General features: G+C 38.7%; 1 protein-coding gene across 1 annotated transcript in view; it reads left to right on the forward strand.

Annotated features, from left to right (window-relative positions):
* LOC109927648 (extracellular calcium-sensing receptor-like) overlaps window positions 1–15,400 on the forward strand; it is a 216,078-nt gene that overhangs the window by 145,150 nt on the left and 55,528 nt on the right. The window lies entirely within an intron of this gene.

The following is a 15,400-nucleotide window of genomic DNA, read 5'->3' on the forward strand; positions in this document are numbered from 1 at the left end:
ATGCTTATACCCTGAAAGAGCTATTCAATGAGTTCCAACAGCCTGCTCTGTCCCTTTAACCCTGCAAGTGTTTATTTTCAGGACAATTAGGGGTCAATAAGAAATGCTGACCTTGCCTGTGACACAAACATCCTATCAAAGAATAAAGAAAATATGTCCAATTTCCTTTGAACAGTTATTATTGAATCTGTTTCCAGTTTACTTTCAGGTCTTGTATGCTAAATTGTCATAACTTGCTGCATTAAATTACTTCGAATCGCTCATTTGTTTTTTGACCCATTACCTTAAATCAGCACTCTGATCACCTACAATCCTGCCAGTGCAAAGAGAACCTTTTGATTTACTCTATTAATACCACCATAATTTTGAATACTTTGATTAAATATCTGTTTAGTGTTTTCCTCAGGAAAATAATCCCAACTGCTCTCATCTGTCCATGTCACTGAAGTTCTGCTTCCCTGTTACCATTCTAGTGTACTACCAGTCAGTTGAACAGCTGGTTTATGATGCAGAGTGATGCCAACAGTGCAGGTTCAGTTCCTGCTCCAGTCAAGACTACCGTGAAGGATCCTTCTTTGCAACCTCTCCTGAGGTTTGGGTTAAACCATCACTCTAATGAGAGAATAGCTCTATTGTCTTTTGGGACTGCGGTGACTTTACCTTATATTACCAAGGTATCTTGGAATTATGTACAGCACAACTTCCTTTTAAGTTCCTTATCTGTGTTTGCTAGTTCCTCCTTGCCTACAAGTCTCCCTATCTTTGTTGCCTTCTCCAGCCAATTATCTTCTGAGGTCTCTGCCCTAGTCCGGTTGTAGCCTGTGCCTGATTTCCTTTCACCACATGTGGCTGTGCCTTCAGTTACCCAGTGTATAATTCTTGCAATTCTCTTCTTAAACCTCGCATCCTCTCCATCGCTCTCCTTTAAGACTTTTCTTAAACTTATCTCTTTGGCCAAGCTTTTGGTCATCTCTCTTAACGATGCATTATTTTCCTGGTGTCACATGTTGTTTGCTAAAACTTACGTAAACTGCTTTGGAGCATTTAAAAATGTCAACATTTTTTGTTATTCTCTTTGGATTCAAAATTGTTTAGCAGAAGAAAGAGCTACTGAAGATAGAGCCCAGTGCTTCCATGATGCTTTTTATCAAATAATAATAATTAAAACCCTCATTCTTGGTTGAGAAATGCATCTGTCTGATACTGAATACACGTCTGGTGCATTGTCAACATCCATTGCTATCTTATATTGCTTGGTGAATTGAAGTTAAATATTTATGGTTGCTTTCTAAAGTTTCCAGTTAGTTTTGAAGGCTGCCCTCTGGGAGCAGGGAAAATAAGCAGAAGAATGCAACCTGTTTGCTGCTTTGATTATATGGAATTTGCTGACAGCGAGATCTGTATCACTACACAATCGGTTCTACCTGTTTGTACTTACTTTACTAAATCGTTTTTGTTTTACTGAGTAGGTTCTGTTTTCTTTCATTTCTCCTATATTTTAGAGAACGTATCAAATATCTCTTGGAATGCCAGGTCCAATCAGAGAACAATGCATCCAAACTTTTAATGAGATCTCAGCATTGGTATTAACGATTATTGTGTTAATTAACATTGCTGCTATTTTCTTTAAATACCAAGACGCTCCAATAGTTAATGCCAGCAAGATAGACCTAAGTTTCTTTCTGCTTTTTTGGAAATATTTGCTACTTTGACTTGAAGCGTTGGGTTCCATATTTGTATATTTTCTCCGAAATATTACATAATTTTGTTAATGCTGGAAGAGAATATGAAGAAATACATGATGGGGTAAAATGCCTTCGAAAAACTGTTAAATATTCTAAATGCATCTGAAGATCTGTTCATACATTAATTGGTTGATTCATCAAAATGAAAATTGGCAGTCATCATTATAAAATAAATTTTTCTCTGTACAACTAAAACTACGGTAGTTTTTAGATATTGACTCCAGAAGATATACTATGCATTTATTTGTAGTGCTTTATTTATAACTGTTTGCTTTCAGTGATATCAAAACCTCCAGCTTCTAAGTAGCATTTCAGGCTGTTCATTCAACACAGGCAAAGTGGAGTAGCATTAATCTTAGCGGATCAACAATCCAGAGTCCACTAGTGCTAATACAAAGAAAGAACATGATTTCAAATTCCATCTTGTGGTTTTTAAAAAATCTGGAATTAAGAATCTAATGACACCGTGAATCCATTGTCGATTGTCAGGAAAAACCCATCTGGTTCACTAATGTCCTTTAGGGAAGAAAACTGCTATCCTTACCTGGTCTAGCCTACATGTGACTCCAGACTCACAGCAATGTGTTGACTCTTCACTGCCCTCTGGGCAATTAGGGTTGGGCCATAAATGCTGCCTAGCCAATGACACCCTCATCTCATTAATGAATAAAGGAAAAAAAATTAAGTTAAGAAAATTTTGGAAATAAAAATCCAGTTTCATTAAAGGTGACCATAGCTTTAATGCAAAATACCGCTGATTCATTAATGTCCATGGACATCTGTGTCTAGGGAATGAAATCTACTGTCATTACAAGGTCTGGGTTTCAAACACTGTCTCATAAATGTCTTTTAATGTAGCCTATCAAGCTACTTCATTGGGTACTTCACTGATCAGTGTCAAAAAGAATCAAAGGAATTTGGCAATGGTGCTAAAATAAACAACTGTTGTATTGCCACTCCTCCTATGCAACAGGAATGGTTAAAATCAACTCTGTGCTTTGGAAATGGAAAAGTGCAGCTATCAAGAAGCCACAGATTGTAAGTAAGAAAATGCTGTTGATAATCACTAATTAAAAACATAAAATAAATAGTTGAAGCAGACTTCCAGTGTGTTTTCAAAAATGTTATTTGCACCTTCCTGGTTGTATAGAACCTCTCAGCCAATGATGTTTTCCTTTTCTATCAAAATATTGCTAAGCTCAAGTTCCCTGTGCACCTACACAACAGAGGGTCTAAAAATGAAATAGAATTGTAAACATGTTTTATGAAGAATGCTCCATTTACCCTTTTCAGTAAAATGAAATAAAACAAGACTAGGGCAACCTGCACAAAGAGACTTCACCATGGTAGCACTTATCCAACTTTTCCATATCAATGAGCATAGAGCTTAGAGAATTTGTGATGGCAACATTGAGAGATGGTTAGGATTTTAGGTGGTGGTGTTTATTTGGAGGGAGAGATTATGGAGAGTTAGGAGGGCAGGACACACAAAACAGTGAGAGCATGATGAGTTGAGATTTAAATCACTGAAGATAAAAACTTGGTTAGAACAAAGTTTGAGGATGAAAAGCATGCAGATTTCTCAGAGTATTTTGGAATGGTAGTTAGGTGGACAATAGAGCGTGAGGATTTTATATTAGAGGACGGGAGCAAACAAGGTGAGATGCTCACCGGAAGAGAGGGCACAAGACCAGACAAGGCTATTGAACAAAAATAGGATAGCTGAAATACTAGTAGCAAAGGGAGTAACTGGTATTGAGGTGTAGCTATTTACAGATTCAAAATGGCTGGGTTCTTGTGAAATAAAAGTAGACAAAGATGCAGTTGCATTATTTTAAGACCAGAAAGCTGGGTTCATGTCGCTCGTAACACATTAGAAGTTCCACACTGCATTCCAAATGTATACTGATTCTATGTCAACTTCTTAGCATATATAGCCCTCCTTTTTATCAATACTGTTGTCAATTGTAGCAGTGACTATACTTCTCCGGTACCTAATTGTACAGAAAGAAGTTTGGGACATCCTGAGGCCATGAAAGATGTGATAGAAATGTGGTTTTTAAAATAATCTTATTATCCAATGTAGTTCCTTCAAGCCAAGAAGTAAACCAAATATATCAGACTAAAATCTGGCACCTTTAGCTGTAGCTGCATATGAGGTTTACTATAATTTTACTGAAAAGTTGAAGAAACTTTTCTTAAACTTTTGGAATAAAGACACAGGTGAAGCAAATAGAGTTAATTGCCTTAGTAAGTGAATGCAATGAGATTACAAGATAGCATCGGTAAGGTCCCCTGGTGAACATCATATCTTGAGCCATAATTACAACACGCAATCTAATTTCAAATCTGCATTTTTTTTTTGCGTTTGCTTGATGGGATACAGAGTTATAAATTAATTAACTTGCTCAATGTTTTGTTGTTCAGAAATTTAATTCATTAGAGTTGATGTACCAAGAGAGTGTCCTAGCTTTAGGTTAAAATCAACACAGCACAGAAGCACAAATCCAGAGTGTACTGGAAACAGGTTATAAACAAATGTGTTTACTCACTTTATAATTAGCTGTTGTTTATTTCTGTACGGATGGAAGACCAGGTCATTTCATTCATTATAGGCAATGATAAAAAACATCATTATACGGTCAAACTTTAATGTTTCCAATATAGCAAACCATTCAGCAGAATTGAAAACATATTTGAAACTGATTATCTTATATACACTTCTATGCAATTGTTTTAAAATCTTGCTTAACAAATGTGAAATCAGACACTTGAAAAATATACACTGCCGTAATTTTATCTATCCTGAAACCAACTTTCTACTAAGGAGAAGGTTCTGAGGAAGGGTCACTGGACCCGAAACGTTAACTCTGTTTTTTCCCTCACAGATGCTGCCAGACCTGCTGAGCTTTTCCAGCAACTTTGTTTTTGTTTCAGCTTTCTACTAATGCTGGAAGGATAAAACAATATGTTTAATGGAACCAAAAAAACTGTCCAATGCATTTCTGGAACTTTTAATTTTGCCTGGCGTAAGTTGCAGCTGTACTATGATACGACTCATCAGGGCAGCTCATAGTTGTTATGTTCATGTGTGGCCAGTTCTGGACAACATCCAGACCTGGGCTGATAAGTGGAAAGTAACAGTCGTACCATACAAGCATGCAATGACCATCTCAAACAAAGGAAAATCTAGCCAGTGTCCCTTGATGCTCAAAGGCAATACCATTATCAACATCCTTCAAGTTCCTATTGACCAGAAACTGAACTGGACGAGCTTCCTAAATACTACTGCTGCGAGTAGGTTGATATCTGGGAATTTAGCAGTGAGTAACTCAACTCATGACTCCCCAGTATTCGTTTACCACTTACAAGGTACAAGTCAGGATTGTGATGGAATACTCTCCAATGGCCTGGATAAATGCTGCTATAACAAACTTCCTCCAGAACAAAACAACCTACTTGATTGGCATCCTATCCATCTCCTTCATCATTTACTCCCTTCAGCTGTGACACACAGAATAAACAGTGTGTTCCATCTACACTATGTACTGCAGTAGACCAGCAAGGATCTTCCAACAGCAACTTCCAAGGTGGCAACCTCTACCAGGTACAAAGACAATGATGTGCACTTGCGATGTCAGGGCATAAAAGGCTACAGGTCAAGTGCTGGAAAATGGGATCAGAATTGTTAGGTGGTTGTTTTTGACCAGTACAGAATCATTGCAGTAAAGGGCCTGTTTTCTGATCTGTAGACCTCTACATGACTGTAAGACAAATTCAGCAGATTTGTAAGAACTTCACTATCTGCAGTTTCCCTTCTATGTCACACATGCTGACTTGGAACTATATTGCTGTTCCTTCACTGTTATCAAGATCCTGGAACTCCCTCCCTAACAGCACTATGAGTACATCTACATGCCAAAGACTGCAGCAGTTCAAGAAGGGAGCAACCACCACCTTCTCAATGACAGTTAAGGATAGACAATAAATGCTAGCTTAGGCAGTGATGTCCACATTGAATGAATAAATTTTAAAAAAATTATTGCAGTGGCCCAGGACCTGAGTTTGAATAAAAGCAAAGGACTGAGGAAACATTCCTTTTTTTTCTCAAATCATAATATGGACATTGCTGATATGATCAGCATTTAATGCCCATCTCTAATTGCTGCTCAGAAGATGATGGCAAACTGCCTTCTTAATAACTGAAGGGCCTGCTCAGCTATTGCAGAGACAAATTAAGATTAAGACATACTACAATGAGTCTGGGATCACATATAAATCATACCAGTTAAGGGTGATAGATTTCTTTCTTTGAAGGATAACAATGAATCAGACAAGTTTTTTATCAAAATCATTTCATGGTTATCATTGCTGATCTCCTTCTTCCGTTTTGCCTGAAGGAAGGGCTGACCCACAGGTTCTCACACATCAGGTTGGTCCTGAATTAACCCCAATTGGAACAGAATATAACTCCTGAAAATGGCAGTAATCTAATCCACATCTGCCAATCAGCCAACCGTGCCAACCAGTGACATTCCAAAGTTGAAGTTGCTGTGGCAACTTGGACACACCGTTGTTGTTTGGATCTATGTAGATCTTGGTAGAGGCTCCGACTGTCTTTCAATCATGTGGCTGACCAGAAATCTCTCCAGTTCCTACTGCTTACCATTGGAAGGACTTTGAAGATTAATCTTCAGACAGTTTAGCTGCTCAATAAATGTCCTTGCTTGACCATCAAGGCTGGACTGGAACCTAGAGCTTTTGGCTTTGCCTTTGAGGCAGGGATGCTGCCAACTGTGCCACAAAATCTCCACCATTCCTGATGCAAGGTATTTTAATCTTTAATTTTCATTTTATTAATTTAGTTTTAGTTCTTTGCTTTTAGTGGTAGCATGTGAACAAACATACTCTTGATTTGTATTTTACGAAGTTCATAATTCCTGAACACTCATGGGTAAAACATTGGATGAAGTCCATCAAATGATCCCAATGACTGCCCCATGGCTATTTACTGCTGTGTTAATCACTTATAGGTGAAGTTTCTTCCCCCATTTCTGAAGGCTGCCATCATCCAACTGGCTAGCAACTGTGCAATACTTGTAGTGCCACCAGAAGTGATGGGAACTGCTGGGACCACAGACAGTTTCATCACACTGAGCAGCCAGGTAGGTCTGTGGTCAGGAATCTTGCAATTTGCCCTGGCAAGGTCAAGGTGAGGGGAGTTGAGGGCATAGGGTGGGGTGGGATGGGGACATGTTTCAAGAGGCTGGTGGGAGGATTAAACTGAAGAAAGAGACGAGGGGAATGGTTTCTTTATTCACTCACAGGACGAGGGCATCACGGGCTAGACCAGCATTCATTGCGCATCCCTAATTGCCCAGAGGGGCTGTTGAGAGTCAACCACATTGCTGTGGATCTGGAATCACATTTAGGCCAAACCAAGTAGGGAGGGCAGTTTCCTTCCCTAAAGGATGTGGGTGAACCAGATGGGTTTTTCTGACAATCAGCAATGGTTTCATGATCATCAGTAGATACTTAATTCCAGATTTTTTTGCTGAATTCAAATTCCACCATCACTATCGTCCCCAGAACATTATCTGATTTGATGGATTAATAGTCTAGCATTAGTACGAATAGGTTATTGCCTCCTCCATTGTGTCTATTGGGCCCAGAGGGCAGGCATAGAAGGTCCCCTGCCTCATTTAACATCAGTTCACACTGCAAAAGCTGCCAGGAGTCCTGCCCAGTTCAGTGTAGATCTCCTCCCATTGCATGCAACTTTAGAAAATATAAACCGAGTTTCCTCAATCACTGCTCATTAATCAGTGCTGCCATCCCAGGCCACCAGATATTAGGGCAGGTGACCAAAAACTTGTTCAAAGATGTAGATTTTAATGAGTATCTGAACAAGAAAGGAGTGGCAGAAAGATTCAGGGAAGGAATTCCAAAGTTTAGGGCTGACAGTGGCTGAACTGCTAACATAATTCAGGAGCGAACATAATTCAGGGTGCTCATGAGCCCAGAATTGAAGGAGTATAAATATCTCTCAAAGGTAGTGAGACTGGAAGATATTATGAAGTGGGCAGTGAGTTTATAGAGGGATTTGAAAGTAAGGATGAGAGCTTTAAAATTGGAAGATTGTAAACTAGGAGCCATTGCAAGTCAGTGATCATGAGGGCAATGACAAATGGGACTTGGTGACAGTTAGGAATAGTGCTGCAGAGGTTTAGATGATCTCAAGATTGCCAAGGGCATATAGTTGGGAGGCCAGCCTGGAATACATTGGAATAGTGAAGCCTAAAGCCAACAAAGTGTTTCAGCAAAGGTATCAGGGCTTTCTGCAGCAGATGAGCTGTGACATGGATGAATGCACAGGGCTGGAAATAGAACGCCAATACTCTCTGTTACACTTCAGATGAAAAATAAATAAAGAAAAGTGAGTATACATAAAATACCAAAATGTTACCAGCAAAAGAGTTGTAGAAGTTACCCTTCAGGACAAAAGAAGGAATGATTTTTGTGAAGCAGGTTGGAGCACAGGAACACAGTAGCTATGTTACTGGAGTCATAATCTAGTCAGCCCATAATAACAGTGGACTGGATTTTGCATTCCCCTGCCAGGAGGTTTGAAAGCAGGGTGGGAATATAAAATCCAACAGGTTACCTTCCTGCCACCTACCCACCTGGCTCCAACCTGTCCAAAATGTTATGGGAGTAGGGAAGCGTTGGGTAGCCTGCCCACTTTCAGATCAGACGGCAGCGACTGGAGGTGCAGAGAGGGTGAATTCAACAGAGAGGGAAAAGATGAACATTTAAAGCTGTTTCAGTTTAGTAATAACAATTTAATACTAATTTATTCACTATTTTACCATTTATACAATTTATTCAGTAATTAGTCCAAGATGGCACCGGAATGTGATGACATTATCCACTTTTCATCATACCTAGCTACAGGTGGTAATATTAAATAAATCTAAATCTAAATCTAAATCTAAGGTCTATTGAGGCCCTTAAGTAATCAATCAATGGTTGGCCATGAGAAGGCCTTATCCATATCCTCCCACTATTTTACTTCACGGTTCCTTTGGGCTAGCCTCCCATTTTATATACCCCCAGCAATCGTTAAGTCATCTTAATCTCTGCCACAGTATTGATTTAGGAGGAGAGATTAGGGAAGCTGGGGCTGTATTGTCTAGTGTTTCAAAGAATGAGAGATGTTCTCATGGAAGCCTACAACATTTTTACAACAAGTGACAGGCTTGATGTAGGTAAGATATTTCCCCTGGCCGGTGTGTCTGGAAATAGGGAACATTGTCTCAGAATAAGGAGTATTCCATTTAAAACTGAGATGAGGAGGACTTTCTTCACTCAGTGGGTGGTGAATATTTGGAATTCTGTACCAATTATTAGCATGTTTCAGGCAGAAATTGAGAGATTTCTGGATAATAATGACACCAGGGGATATGGAAATTGCAAGGGAAAGTGGTGTTGAGGTAGATGACCAGCCATGATCTAACTGGCAGAACAAGCTTCATGCTTAAATGTTCTGCTTCCGCTCTTATGTTCCGACATTCTGATTTTGATTTTGTTCTAAAAGTCTGCTCTTCGATCCATCTGACTACAAGCCCTCCTTTCAGTCCCATGTTAGCTAAAATTGGTAAAGTTTTCCTTTGCTCAGGCTCTGTGCCTATCACCTTCAAACCACCTTCCATCACTCACTCCTCAAAATCCAACCTCTGAAAAGTCAGTCCTCAACATCTACTAACCCATGCAGAAGCTTCGTTTCCTGTTTAAAGGTGCACTCTCACCTCTGAGGTTTGGTAGGTCTTGAGTTACATCCCCAATCTAGAGACAAGGGTACAAAATCTGAACTGACGCTTCAGTGGATTATTTGGGTAACATTGCAATGCCAGTACCATCTTTCAAATGAAACATTAATTGGAGTTACCATTCTGTTTTCTCAGGTGGCCTAAAACCATGAATTTGAACAAAGCATTGGTGTCCTACTGGGTGTCCTGATCAATAATTATTGCTTAATCAACATCACTACAGCAGATTAACTCATTGCTGAATGCAACGTGGCTACTGTAATTACAATTCATAAGTACTTTGTTTGAAAGCATGCTGGGTCATCCCGAGGTTCTGTAAGATATCATATAAATGCCCGTCCTTTCATTTTAAAATTTATAGAACTATCAAATATTCTATACCACCCTGCCTTGTCCTCTCCTTCACCAGGTTAGCTGCTTTAATTGTCTATCTTTCTCACTATCTCTTCTTTTCAGCCAAAGAGACCATTAGACGTAATTTCATTCACCCAGATGCAATTGCTTCAAAGCCTTCCCTGTTAGTTCTCATTCATTATCGTTCAATCTGCATACCTTGCAGCCTATCTAAACCTTTCCCATGTACAGGTCCATTTGCTCAAATATGTTTGCGACCTGTCCGCCAAGGTGGTATGCTTATCCTCCTTTCCAAATACCTCCATAGTCTGCCTTTGCACCATTTCCTCTGAAGACATATCTCTCTTCCTATACCTCACACTTCAAATTCCCACATGGCTAATATTCTACTTTTCATTTTTCAATTGGTGGCAAAGTTTACAGGGACCTTCAAATTCTGTACATAATTAGCTATAGTCAGCAAGGACTGTAGATGTCTCCCCCTGTTAGAGAGACAGGGACAAGCAATAGCTTAGAGGCAACTCTTGATCTGCATGTTTGTGTCCATAATCCCCATCCTTTCCTGTTCAATTACCTCTCCTTCCCCAAAGCACAAACATAGGAGTGTCTGTTCTCCCATTTAGTTAAGGTCATAGGTGATCTAACTACCTTCATACGCCTTGGCTCCCTCACCCTCAGCGAGCAAAAATCTACCAACCCCAGACTTAAAATTAGTAATTACGATTGTGTCAGTTGCTTTTGTGGGATATAATGTGTCATTTCCAGCATTTTTCTCCTTGGTAGTCTTGCTCTGATTTTAAAGTCATGTTCCCCTGTCTTCAGTGATTCCTCGCCACATAGTCTAGTATATTCCAAGGAACTTAAGACACTTTTAACATGTAATTTCTCCTCATAATCTAAGACTTGGAACTCTGGTAGCATTCTTGTGAATCCAGGCTATACTCCTTACAACACCAAAAAAAGTGGGCCATTCTAAACTGTACTCAGTGGAGATGTACCCTAATCGGGATTTTGTACAGCTGCATCAAAACCTCTCCTTACATTCCATGCCAGCAGTTTAAAATGACGAAGGTGCAATTTGCCATTTTGGTTATTCCCTGAGCCTGACTGCTACATTTTAGCAATGTGTATGTATATGGACCCTTAAATCTCTTTGGATCTTCATGGAAATTCCTAGCTTTACATCTTGGATCTATCATTCTTGTTCAATTGAATGACCTCACACTGTGTTATAGAGTCAAAGCATCACACAGCATGGAAACAGACCCTTCAGTTCAACTAGTCCACACTGACCATATTCCCAAACTAAACTAATCTCACCTGCCTGCATTTGGCCCATATCCCTCCAAACCTTTCTCATTCATGTAATTTTCCAAACATCTTTTAAACCTTGTAACTGTACCTGTATCCACCACTTCCTCTCGCTGTTCATTCCACGCACCAACCACTCTCTGTATAAAAAAGTTGCCCCTCATGTCTATCTAAATCTTTCTCCTCTCACCTTAAAAATATGCCCCTCCCCAGATTTGAACTGTCCCACCTCAGATAAAAGATTTTTGCTATTCACCCTACTTATGCCGATCATGATTTTATAAATCTCTATAAGATCACCCCTCAACCTCCTAAGCTCCAGTGATAAAAGTCTTAACCAATCCAGTCAATTTTTATAACTCAAACCCTCCATTCCCAGCAACAGCTTGATAAATGTTTTCTGAACCCTTTCCAGTTTAATAATATCCTTCCTATAACAGGGCAACTGGAACTGCACACAATATTCCAGAAAAGGCCTCACCAATGTTCTGTACAACTTCAACTCTGTACAATATCGCAACTCCGAGACTGAGCAATGAAGGCAAGCATGCTAAACACCTTCTTAACCACCCGGCCTACCTGTGATGCAAATTTCAAAGAATTATGTTACTTGAACCGTTATGTCTCTCTTTCCTACAACACTACCCAGGATCCTACCATTAATTGTATTAATTCTGCTCTTGTTTGTTTTACCAAAATGCAATACCTTGCATTTATCCAAATTAAACTCCATCTGTCACTCCTCAGCCCATTGACCAAATTGAGCAAGGTCTCTTTACAATCTTAGATAAGCTTCTTCACTTTCCACTATACTACTAATTTTGGTGTCATCCACAAAGTTACTAATCATTCCTCCTAAATTCTCATCCAAATCATTTATATAACTGACAAACAAAAGTGGACCCAGTACTGATCCATCTGTTAAAGTTTTGTCCAATCAGTGCATGTACCCATGTGTTTTTGTAACTATATACTTCTGTGAACTGTGCATATTATGCTACTAATCTTTGTAAATGACTCTCTGTTGCATTATCAATGTCATTAATAAATGCAATGAAATAGCTGAGATGACAGCAAAAATCAATGATTCACCTTCATCCAGTTTTAGTGCTTGCTCATTTTCCCCACTATCATTCTTTTACGGCTGAACCATTCAATATTTTGCCTTCAATTCCACAAACTGTCACCTTAGTTATTAAACATCCGTTTCTTGATGCAAACTTTTAGTCACTTCTTCCTAATCTTTCTCTAGCTTGTACAGCATCTGATTATGTGAATATACAAATATAGGGACAGGAAAAGGCCACTAAGTATTGTGGGTTTATTCTGTAATTCAATGACATCACAGCTGATTTGTGGTCTAACAACTTCCATCAGTTGCGTGGTAAATTATGTTTAATTTACAAAGAATGAAGTTATGTTAAAGGAGAAGTTACAAAAATGTGAAATTTTATTGGTAATTTCTTCTTTGGCTGTTGTTTGGTAAATTTGATTCCTTTGGTTTATAATTCCCTCGTGGGCATCATAATGATATTAACACATTATCATAAGTAAAAGAGTTATTCATGGAGAAGATATTGTGCATCATGATTGTGTGGATGTAGTGGCTGGGGAAGCTGAAGCATTCCTCTCAGGCCTGAATGGTTGAGGCTGGGGCAGGAGTGGTTCTTCTGGTCCAGAAAGACTTTGGTAGAAAAATAAACTTTCAAAAACTGACCTCAGCCACTTCTAGCCTGTCAGAATCTCCCACCCTAGTTCAGCAGATATGGCTGCAAATTTTGAATATGAATTATGCCTGCCTGTTGTGGGATATATTAGCATTTTGAAAGTTGGGGGAGTTGTAACAGCACTGATCCAAACCTGATAAGTCAAATTGGCCTAATCATAAATCCGGCTGTATATCATTTTCAGTGGGCATGGTGTGATAAGGTTTAAAATTGAGGCACTGTAGTAATTGGGACCAGGTTGACTTCGTCAACTACGAAGTTCTTGATTGAGGTTGTTAATCTGGGCCAATCAGGAGAGCCATGGCTGCCCAATATAACCAGGAGATGAGAATCTTTTCAGAAAAAAATTAAACCAGGAATTTAGAATCTCCTCAGTTGAACACTGATTCCGAGCTGGCTGGTAAATAAAGGGTGAGTTGGTGACAGGACACAGCCTCTGTGCTGTTATTTCAGTGGTGATGGCAGAAAACAGGATGTGCCTGAAGAACATTCACTTGCAGCTGTCATTAAAAAAAAAGAAAAAAAAATAACTAGAAAATGAGAATCTCCTCAAAAGAAAACTAGAAGATTAGAATCTCCTCAGTTGAGCATTGACTCTAAGCTGGCTGGCTACAGCCAGTGTACTGTGCATAGTAAATAAAGGGTGACTTGGTGATGTGTGGTTATTTCAGGTGCATTATGCAATGCCCACACAGGGTGTTTCTCTAAATGGGATGCAGCTGGTAATAAAGTCTCAATGTCAGAAAACAGTCATGGTGGGTTAAAAGTATTTAACGTAAGCCTTGACAGGCTTGTGAAAGTCACAAATATATCTTGAATATAATGAATGTAAAGCTTTAAAAAGGAGAGCTGTTAATATTAATGAAATCAGAAGTCACACAACACCAGGTTGTAGTCAAGACAGGTTTATTTGAAATGACAAGCTTTTGGAGCGCTGCTCCTTTGTCAGTGAAGTCACTTCACTTGATGAAGGAGAAGCGCTCTGAAAGCTTGTGATTTCAAATAAACCTTTTGGAATATATGCTGGTGTTGTGTGAGTTCTGACTTTGTCCACCCAGTCCAACACCAGCACTTCCACATCATGGATATTATTTATGAAATTATATTAAACCTATTAGAATTGCCTATCCATCAGTTTTAAAAAAAGTAATTTGTTATTTATTTGACAGAAAAGTAAAGCAGTTTGTTTAGACAAAATAAAATGTGCCTCATTATAAAATACACAAATTACATTCGTTTCCAACTAGTTAGTCATAAACCCATTAGATCTATTAAACTGAACTGTGCTCTGTTTGACTGGAAGCAAGGATTGTCTCTTGATATCAAACTGTTAATTAATCAAATTTCAAAATGTGAAAACTGAAGAGCAGTAATTAATTTCAATCACAATGTCCTGACAAACAAATGCAATAAGTTAGATACATATTTAACAAGGACCTATACTTTAATTAAGGCACAAGATTTGAGCATTGCCCTGAGGTCATTCAGGTGCACTACTTTAATTTTAACTTACTTTGAAGGAAATAGATTCCAGGGCTACTTTCGTTATATTCATCTTCAATTTTCTAATAAAAATTAGGAAATTACTTATTAACCATAAGTGGGTCTGGAGCAGAGTGTGCAGGAGAGTCGAGTTTTATTTTTGGGACTTCTTTTTGAACTTGAAGCAAGTAATTATGGCTCAAAAGATATATTTCAATCACCAATGTCACGCTTTAAAAGCTGGATTTCTGATTTTATTTCCTCCCCATTAACAGCCTTTGTCCAGAAAATATACTATGTTTCAAATGCATTTTTTTTATGTTTGGTGATCTTATTAAAATGTGCCTAACAATAAATCTACTTTGTGCCATCTTCAAGTAAAGCTTTGTCTATTTTTGAATTCAGTCAACATTATTGTAAGAGGAAAGGTCAACGTTGGCAGTGGACAAACTTGCAAACAGACATGAAATGTCTCAGGGTGGTATACACCTGGTCCCATTTCACGTTTGAAAATTTCTAAGGATATTCTGTACTCAAAATGGTTTTGAACAACATATACCTGTGATAAAAGAGGCAAACAAGAAACATGTGTGTGCAATGAGGCTGAGTACAAAGTAAATGCAGAGGTGGACAAGTGCAAGTGTTTGTACTATCAGCTATTGTGCTGGTTTACTATTGCTGCTCTAGCTGTTGAAAGTTGACTGAAGACAGTATTATGTAAGTTCATAATATATTGTTATCATTTCAGAACTTGGGTTCTAAAGCAAAGGAGAAATGGATTTTAGTTTTTCAGTTCTGGGAAGATCTGACGTGTGTTTTGTTTTTATGGGTCAGAAAGTCATTTGGTTCAAAGCAGCGTATACAAGAAGTCACATGCTTTTAGAGAAATGACCAGCAAGACACCTGGTGAAATAATTACTAAGGTATTTGTTGACTTCAGTTTTATGGCCTC

The sequence above is a fragment of the Rhincodon typus genome, chromosome 13 (genome assembly GCF_021869965.1).
Source record: "Rhincodon typus isolate 14 chromosome 13, sRhiTyp1.1, whole genome shotgun sequence".
Taxonomy (NCBI): domain Eukaryota; kingdom Metazoa; phylum Chordata; class Chondrichthyes; order Orectolobiformes; family Rhincodontidae; genus Rhincodon; species Rhincodon typus.